The sequence below is a fragment of the Apteryx rowi genome, unplaced genomic scaffold (assembly GCF_003343035.1).
Source record: "Apteryx rowi isolate R43461 unplaced genomic scaffold, aptRow1 scaffold_78, whole genome shotgun sequence".
Taxonomy (NCBI): Eukaryota; Metazoa; Chordata; class Aves; order Apterygiformes; family Apterygidae; genus Apteryx; species Apteryx rowi.
In genome coordinates, this window is record NW_020451071.1 from 1072151 (window position 1) to 1082029 (window position 9879).

General features: G+C 44.7%; 1 long non-coding RNA gene across 1 annotated transcript; it reads right to left on the reverse strand.

Moving 5' to 3' along the window:
- Nucleotides 1-2420: 2420 nt before the first annotated feature.
- Nucleotides 2421-4789, reverse strand: LOC112976918. The gene is made up of 3 exons (XR_003257220.1): nucleotides 4229-4789; nucleotides 3589-4029; nucleotides 2421-2756 (listed from the first exon to the last, which is right to left on the reverse strand). It is a non-coding gene; the product is annotated as an uncharacterized LOC112976918 (long non-coding RNA).
- Nucleotides 4790-9879: the final 5090 nt, after the last annotated feature.

Genomic DNA, 9879 nt, shown 5'->3' on the forward strand with positions numbered 1-9879 from the left:
AGATAAATGTCATGTGAACGGGCTTGTCTCAGCTCTGATTTCAAGAATTAAAGGAAATTCAGCAACGGAAAAACTGCTGCTGTTTCATTAGCTGAAGGAGCCAAATCTCATAAGTATATGCTTCCATTGTTTTCGTAAAGGGAAAACACAGTTTGTCAGACTACATCTAAGTAGAACAACAAAGAGTTCATGACAGAAAACATTAAATATAAAAGGAAACACATTTATTAGGAAGTGCAAAGAGAAGTATGGAAGGGAAGCATTCTGGATGGTCTAACACCTAAGATAATGGTCTGGGATTCAGGAAAACTAGGTATAATCGCAAGCTCTGAGGCAGACTTCCTTTATGACCTTGGGCTACCTACCAGCTATTGTTGAGCCCAAGTTCTCCAGCTGTAGAATAGAGACATGGACACTTCAAGCCCCTTCTTGGTCTGTTTGGCTCTCTTTGATATATAAAAAGAGACAGAGATTTATTTGACCATGAAGGAAGAGAATGATGAGGTGAAAGAAACCAGTCAAAGATGAATGCAATGTGGTCCAAGAAATAGGCAAAGCACAGGTTTGGCATACTCAGGCCTGAAGGAGCAGCTTAGTCCAAACAGATGGCGCGATGGTAAGCTGGTGAGAAGGGAGAGCTGTAGAGCTGTCAGGGGCGTTGGCACACAGATCTTCCAGCAAATAGGCAGTAGACTGAAAACAATAGTAAGTCAAGGAGCATTTAAATATGCAGCCAGATCTTCAGAGCTGGCCTGCACTCAAGAGATTCATCAGATGAGCCTTTTCCAGTATGATTGCAAAGGAACCATGCTCATAGCCATGAGAGCTGAAGCCTCGTACTGATACCGCTACATCAGCCAGACAGCCCTTGCTGGTCCACGTTCTTTCAAGCAGGGAACTGGAATCAGATCTACCAGTCAAAGCACTCCCTTGTGGGTATAAGCTGTGTTTCTGCAAGGAGAGTTTGCCAAAACAGATCCACTGGCGAAGCAGCTAATGTCATCAAGGCCAAAGTTGGCTCCTTTTACTTCAAATCAGAGCTACATCGATTTGCACCAGCGAAACAGCTGGCTCAGAAACCAAAATAGCTCATTAGTCAAGAGCATATTCCAAGGCTTGAATCATCTTTAGCAAAGGAAAGAGGCTCAGTGTCAGTGAGTTTGACAGGGGATACAGGAAAGGCTAACTGACCTTTATGGAGAATGTCAGTGCAGGGAACCAAGGCTTAATCCTCAAAAGCCCTGAGATATTGCACTTGTCAGTGCCAGGAAATTTGTGGCCCTCTGAATAGGCAGTCACACTTACCAAGAGAGCATGCAGGTCCAGATGCTATGTGTGCCTTGATTATTGCATAATATTATCAAATAGTATTTTTAAGAAGCCTTTAAAGGCCCTGCTCAAAAAGCTTAAGCTTACTTTTTTCAGAGGTCAGCCAAAAGACCAGCTCTTTTCTTTGGTCTAAATATTAACTAACAAGGATATTGAATCTCCCCCTCTCTCTACACCTCTTTCCTGAAGAGAGTAAAATGGCAGGTTGCTGGACATAGTTAATGTCCCTTTTGCCAAACTAGAACACCTTCACCGGAGCATAAATTGAGTGACTTGAGAAATTTGCTAATCCTTAGCAAGAAACTGTAAGAAGCACAGTGCTAACGGCTTAATCTCGCAAGGATGAGAAGCTCTTGTCATTTGTACATCTCTGAGTTTCCTGTAAACCTACTGGGTTCCTTGTAAAACATTTTCAATTGCGTTGGCAAAACCACTAACTCTTTATGGGGATGCCTTTGTAATTTGTCCTTTTGAGTTCTGTCTCCCTGTCTCCATTCCTCTTCCAGGTGAGAACAAGCCAAGACATACTTGGTTCCCTGTGATATGCTGCCAACATCACTGTATGATCTACCACTAAAAGGAGCCGGCTTCTGCTCTTCGCACACTGTTACAAATGCCATTGCATTAAGAATTATTGACGTTGTTATGGAGAGCAGTATAGTTGTGTGAGTATAAATAAACACAGTGCTAGTAAAAGACACTCAAGGATAAATAGCATAGGTACTGGATTTTGTGAGACCAAAATAACTCCATGTTGTGCACTGAAAGTACCTTCCCCTGGCTGTCGTGTACCTGCTGTTACCAGCCAGGGTTCTTGTCTTCCCCTGAAAGGCAAAAAAACATGTGTGACTTAAAAAGCCACGGCGCTGCTCTCCTTCCCTCCTAGACTGTGACACTGAGAAGGTGGGATCCACTTTCAAGTAYGCAGTGAGTAACAGTGCTCAGCTCCCAAAATCTGCCAACCCTCTCAGAGCTATCAAGATCCCAGACAGAATACCAGCACCTGCAGGGACTGCTCTCTCCCTCCCTGCCTTGCAGCCACGGGGTTTCTTCCACAGCTCCCGCTTGCAGGGCCCATTTGGGGTGTTTCAGCAGTGCTGCGTTCCCAACCCTGCAGCCAGGACTTGCACAGAGCTGCCACGTACATCCGCAGGAGGTTTACGGATGGCACAAATGAGGTAAAACACACAAATGGACGATCTCAGTGAGAAGCAGGAGCATAGCAGAAAGATTTGGGCTGAGCTGAGCTGCGTATTTTGCCTCACTCCATCTCACCAGTATGCGTGAGAAAGTCTGTGGTGCTTGGGGAAGGCAGGGAGACAAGGATGCGACAGGTCCAAAATGCCCATGTTTTGTTGCACTCTGTGCCTTGGACCAAAGCCAGGGGTCRGTTCTGCAGACCAGGCCAGTTAGGTATCACTTTGATCCTGGAATAATGGGTACAAAAAGGGTCACACTCCTGGCATGTGACTCCATTGACATTAATTCATCAGGGCCTGACTTGGCTCAGATGACACCTCAGATGAGAATGTGAAATCACGGAAAAATTTTCTGTCAAAATACGATATAGGGAAGAGCTTCTAATCTTCAGTGTAACTGACATGGGCTCACATCCAGAACTCACAAAAAAAGAGATAAAACAATGCTTTGGCATTAATAATGGTGTTTGTAGATGCCCTCTTAACACTTTAATTTTGTTTTTTTACACTGTAAGTTACTATTCAACTGCTTCCTTTGTTGTTTTGTTTGCTTTATTCTGTTTTAAATTAGGACATTATGGAGAAATTCAAAATTCAGAGATGATTGTTCTCACCTGATAACTTTTGATCTCCTACGTACAGTGTTATTAATTTTGAAAGGAATCTTTCAGTGATCTTTGCCAAAAAAAAGTTCAGACACTATTCTTATCCTGCAATGCTTATTGTGTTAAATTTTAGACCATTTAAGTAATGAATGACTTTTGACATTAAAGCTAGATTCCTGTATTTTTACCTGGCTTCCTTGCTTTGCTACAAACCTTCTATTTGGTGCTGTATATCACTTTTCTCTTCTTTGAAGAGAATTTCCCATCTTGAGTGGGAATGTTGTGATATTCTAGCCATAACAGTCAAGTGTTTCTGACTGTGGTGAGAAGGTCTAAAACTAAAAAGAGAATATAGTTCTATTCATGCCAAGTGGAAAGCAACAACACAGGAATCAAGCCTTGTGCAGAACGAACTCTTAAAATTGCATGGAAGCTTATTATTTTAACACAAATACCTTGTCAGCAAGGTTTCTCCTGTTTCCACAGTCACACAACTTCTGCTGAAAGACTATACATGGGACTGACATTTGGCTTTGAACTGCCAGTAATTCAGGCTCAACATCAAGAAGAGAGACTATTCAAAGAGATGGTATGAAATGTCCATCTAATTACTAGTAGGCACATGCAACTTTGTACCATTTAAAGTTACATCCTCACTGCAAAGTTAAGCTCCATTCTCTTACAGGGTTTAGCCCCCATGCCTTCATCATCCACAGAGGGGTTTCAGGAACCCTCCGAGTTTTGCTCCAGAACAGTCTTTGCTCCATCTGGTCACTCAGCAGGAGACAGTGTCTCACTTGTAGAGATGCACAGTCTTCTGCTACAGGCCTGGAAAATCTGCTCGTGCTTCCAACTAGAAGTCTCCAGAGGATTAAACAGCCTCCAAATCAGCCCTTCTGAAATAGTGTTGAAATAAAGAATGGCAACATGTCCAAAATACTGATTAAACCTAAATTAAGTGTGAAATATTTATGGTAGCCTTTCTGTGGGTGTAAACCTGCTGAACTAGCAGCTGTGCAGCAACATCTGAAGCAGCAGCTATTCAGGGACAAGGTAAAAGCATAGCAAGACAAAATTATCAGCAGGTAGCCTTACCTTAACAAGGCCTGCTTGGGGTCTGTTTGCACCACACACTGGAGGTATGTCCATAGCTTCCAGGTCAGGGATCAAGAGCTGTGAAGATGCAGTAGCACAGGCACCAGCCCACCCCAGCAACCTGAGTATGTACCCAGGCATCTTGGAGAGCTTGTCTGCTGGTGACTAACCCCTGGGAAGACCTTCACTGCACTCTACACTGCTCTTGTAACCTCTGCCAGCTTGATAAAACAAGCACAGATAAGCTAGCAGCTGTGTAGTTGCTCATCTTGATGTCAACATAGACTCAGAGAGGCCTGAGCCTACCTGGGCCTCTTGGAGAAAGGTCCATTAGGGACTCATGAAGACTTTGGAGAGTGGTGATACCAACACTTTGAGTGCCAGTAGAAAGTCCTGGAGCACATACAGCACACCTGAAGGGTGCGAGATTAGAATGGAGCAGCAGTGAAAGCTGCTTGAGCTCTGCTCATTTTCACAGCCAGAGATCAGAGACCCTCATATCAGCTGCAGTCACTGTACCACCACTATAACCCTCCCATAGACTTCCAGGTMTCATGGGTCGGGTGGCATTTATGCCATGTTACATTCAACGTTGTGCAATTTAAGGCACATGAACCTGTCCCATTTCCATAGGCTCTTCAGTCTATATTCAGACACCTACTTAGAGTCATAGAAAAATTTAGGTCGGAAAGGACCTCTGGAGGGCTCTCATGCAATCTCCCACTCAGCACAGGAACAGGTTTTCCAAGGCCTCATCCAGCCAAGTTTTGAATGTCTCCAAGGATAGAAATTACACAGACTTTCTGGGCAACTTGTTCCAGAGCTTGACCACCCTCACTCTGAAGAATTTTCTTGCTTATGTCTAGCTGAAATGCATCCCACCTGGTCCCAGGGATTTGTATATATCCAGTTTACCTAAGTAGGTCGAGCGTGATCCTCTAGTACCTCTTTCTTCCATATTCTGTCACTGGGCATGGATGCCTGGGATCAGGCTCTGCCAGTAAAGACTAAGGCAAAGAAAATACTGAGAACCTTAGACCTCTCTATGTTCTTTATCGCTAGATCACCTGTCCTGTTCAGAAGTGGACCCACATTTTCTTGATCTTCCCTTTGCTACTCATATAACTGTAGAAGCCCTTCTTGTTGCTCTTTACATCCTCACCAGTTTCAACCCTAGCTGAGTTTTGGCCTTCCTAATCCCATCACTGTATGGCTGAGCATTTTTTCTGTATTGTTCCTTGGTTGACTGTCCCAGCTTCCACCTCCTGCATGTTTTCTTTCTGTGTTTGAGCTCAGTCAGTAGTTCTCTGTACACCCAAGCTGGCCTCATGCTCTGCCTGCTTAACTACATGCACATTCTWGTGCTTTGAGGAGATAGTCCTTGAAGAGTGACCAAACTGCCTGGCCCCTTTACCCTTCTCAACAGTGTCCCAAGGGATGCTGCTTACCACTTCCCTGAACAAGTGAAAGTCTCCTTCCCTGAAATCAGGGTCATTGTTCTTCCACTCACCTTTCTCAGTTTTCTCAGGATCTTAAATTCTACCACCCTTTGGTCACTGCACCAAGGCTGTCATTAACTGTCACATCCCCTACCACTTCTTCCTTGTCTGTGACTAGCAGATCCCTCAGAGCACCTCCTTACACAGCCTGTCACTTTTGTCAAGAAATTTTCCCTGACCCACTCCAGTAATTTGGCTTGCTAGTGCCTTACAGTGTTTCCTGCCCAGATGATGTCAGGATGATAGATACCCCCCATAAAAGCCGGGGCTTGAAACTGTGAAGCTTCTTCCACTTGTCTAGAAAAGGCTTCATCTATCTTGTCTTCTTGATCAGGTGGTCTGTAGCAGAAGCCCACCACAATGTTACCTTTGTTGCCCTCCCCTCTGATCCACAAGCTCCTGACCACACACACTCCATAGCAGATTTCCCTGCATCTGAGCTGCTCTTCTGTGTAGAGCATACCCTTCCTTTCCTCCTTCCCAAAAAATATGTATCCATCCATCACAACACTCCAGCTGTAAGAGCTCTTGTAGTTTCTGAGCACAAAGGAGCAATGGATGAGTCACCCCCCTGCCCATCCAGGACTGCTGTACTGTGTCTCTCAATCCAATCAATATAGACATCTGGGCACTGTCTTGAGATGATCTGCTATGGACACCTAAATTAGATGTTGCACCTTCATCACTTGATTATTATGCTGAAAACTGCTAATAGCAGCCTTTGGGCAAGTCTTTAATCCACAATCCCCACACATACTATTATAAGAAACATGTCATGCATATTCTTCCAGGTTCAGCAGAAGGAATAACTATCCTTTTTTAATGTAGTAAAGATAGAAGAACAATGGAAGCTCTCTCCCAAGGATCTAGTTTTCGTGGCAGGACTTCACAGGCCAGGGATTTCCCTGCTTCCTCAGACGAGGTCAGGGCTAATGTACTGGTTACCTTGGGTACAGGAAAGAGAAAAGTAGGGAGCAATAGAGAGGGGGACCCTTTTGAAGTCAGAGCTTGTCAGGAGCARCAAACTTGGGAATATCTGTACAGAAACTACTTGTTTCTATTTTTTTCTATGGTATTCAAGGAAAGGTAAAAAAAGATACTGTTTATTCTTCAATAAATAAACAAGATCATATTGAGAAATACACAGTTTATATTATCAGTGACTCCTCCAAATGGAAGAGCCATAACAAGTGAYGGTATGCTTACAGCCTATTTTTTGAACCTTTAAATTTTCTCTCACACATGCAAGAGCAGCTAGGGTAAAAAACATCTTCACTTTCTGCAAATTGCAATTTAGTTTCTTTGCTGTAAACTGTAAAGCTGTAAGCTGTAAAAATCTCACTGCCAACATTTATAATGAAATCTGAACCACAATAGCTCTTAGTGGTCATGGTGATCCCAACGCAGACTATTTACAGGATGAAGGCCTTCATTTCATGCAGTGCAGCAACACATCCCACCAACATTTGAAAGCCTTGCTTAAGAAAATCCAGACTAGCAACTTCCTGTCTTCCTACTGCAAGGCACTGCTTGGTTCAATTTCCAGTTTGACTATCGGTCTTTCCCCCAGCATACCTGGAGGTAAAAAGGCATCATAAGCAACACACCCATCYGTTGGCAAGGAGCAAGTGAGGTGATGGTGCCAGCTCTCCATAAAAGGAGCTGCTATGGGTCCTCCTTGGCTGGAAGCACAGTTGGTTGGTAGGTACAGCATTGGCTTTGAGAAGGCAAAGGAGGCCAACAATTTAACAAATAGGGGCAATAAAATGCATCTTCAGAGCTCTACCAAGGATTCATGGGCTGTTTTGTCTATCTGACAGAGAAATAAAGGCAGCATAGAAAATACTTCCCCTCCCAAGCAGGGGGGAAGGCACTCCGGATCAGGAAACATGATGGTATCTTTCACCACTACAACACCCAGTAAGTCCCCACTTGTCTGCATATGATTGTTTGTCCCCTGATTTCACTGGGCCTTAACACTCCTAAAATGCCTGTAATGCCTAAAATGCCAGGCAAAAGTGGACAAAGTCTGTTATTTGCTGACAAAAATGCAATTGGCTCTCTCCAGCTTGCAGGGAGAGGCAGTACATCCAGAGTCCCTCCTTATCTGCTTTCCTTCCCAGCAGGCATTTATTAGCTGACAGTCCCGGCAGAAGGACCAAGAGCTGAACACTCCTGCTGCGTCATGAGGATTGAGAATCCCTCGGAGAGGAGGCTCTGGGATGGGCAGCCCATGGGAAAGCCATTCGCTGCGCTGCAGCAATGCTGCAGAGCTTTGGGCACCTTTGACTAGTTCTGCATTCAAAGAGAGAGAGAGAATAGCGAAGGATTGTAAAGGGGGAAAAAAGTGTCCAAGTCAGCCTAAGGGGAGGAAGGGATTATGGGTCCTTCTTTTTCCTAAGAATCAGGAGAGGTCCTTCTGCCCCTTTGCAGCAGCTTTTGGTATGTCCCTTTTGCACAGAAAGACGCCTGGGCTCAGACTGTCTCACTTTTCCCTGTATATCAGACACTGGCCCCTAACAGGACAAGGTGAACAGGACTGAACTGGAAGGACCACAGACATGGATGCAGACCGCTGACCTGCAAGATCTTCAAGCCCTGCCTCACTGGCTCGCAGAGAGCTCTCTGAGCCTGAAGCCCTGCTGCTGCGTCAGTGCTGCCTTCATAGGCTACTGCTCCAAACCCACCTGCAACACGAGCAGAACAGGCCTGGGCTGACTTTGCTTCTTCCCACACCTCAAGACACCCAACTACCACTAATGGTCACCCTGTATCTAGACATGTCCCCTTGCTATACTGCCATCTCTCTGCCAGCTTCAAAGACAGAAACCCCCAAGGGCAGAGTTTCCTTAATTAACAAAAGGCCATCGTTTTTTCTGTCTCTTTTTCCATCTCCAAGTTCTGACGCTTTCTGCCAACTTTCTGCCTGGCGTGAGTTTCTACAACAGAGCAATAAACTTCTGAAAATAGACACTTACACTGGAAAGCCTGACACACCCTATATGGAGCCTACGAGTGGCAGAACCATAATCAACAGCCAGTCAAGACACTAGGCCATGCTAGCAGCGTTCAATTAAAGCTCTGAGCAAAGCAGCCCTAAGAGAAGTAAGTAAATGGCAGCTCTATAAATGCTGTTGCACAGAGCCCTCAGGCTCTTTTCATCACCAAAAGGCATTTGAGTTTGTACTTTTTATGGTAACCATAGCTCAGGCAGGTTGTTCCAAGACAGCTCGCATGTCCAGGATCCCTTAAAAGAGAAAAGGGAAAAAAAAAAGGCAATAACAACAAATTCATGGAAATAGCCAACCTGCTGTGATTTTCTGGTATGAAACTGCATGCAAAATCTATGGGGGGAAAAGCCAGTAGTCTTCTGATACAATTCCCAGCTCTGCCTGTCATTAACAAGGGTGGGTTTTTCAAAGTAAAATTCTCCTAGGCCAAATAACAGGAGCCTGATAAATAAAGCTTGTCAACTGCCCTTTCTGACTCACTCTCTCCTGCTGGAAGGATGAGTCACTGTCACGTGTGAAAGGCTGCCAGGTCTTGCTTACATGCTTAAACAAGCATGGGTTGCCTGTGTTAGACATACATTACCTCAGAAGAAGCAGACACTTAATGCTGAGAAGGCAATCCTGGAAAGGACTCTGCTGACTAAAGGAGCTGAAGTGCAAGACATTTCTCAATGCTTTCTGGAAAGTTCAAGGTTATTGTTAGATTACCACAGAAAACCTCAGCCCAAAGCCATAGCTGAGGGCTTGGCTGACAATCACAGCTTTTTTAAACCAGGACTCACTAGGACCATCAGATCAGATTTCACCCAGGTAACTCCCGCAGAATGAGTCAGACAGGCTGTTCTAGATGCAGACAGAATTAACCGAGAATATGCGGGTTAGGGATCTGCCTTTTGCCAAAGGAAAACAGCTTGCCAAAAGCAAACACTTGTTGTGCACTTTTTCATGAAAAGAAAGTACCCCCATGGGGGCTACTCCTTTAAGGAGACCGTGAGGAACATGCCTTGAGTCTGGAGAGGGGCAAACGTAACATGCTGAACATCTTCTCTCAGTCCGAGTAGCTCATTGGCTGCTTTTGAGCAACTTTGGTGGCTGCTCAGTGCTTCCTTCTCTCTGTAATGACATGGACCTTGCAGGTAAG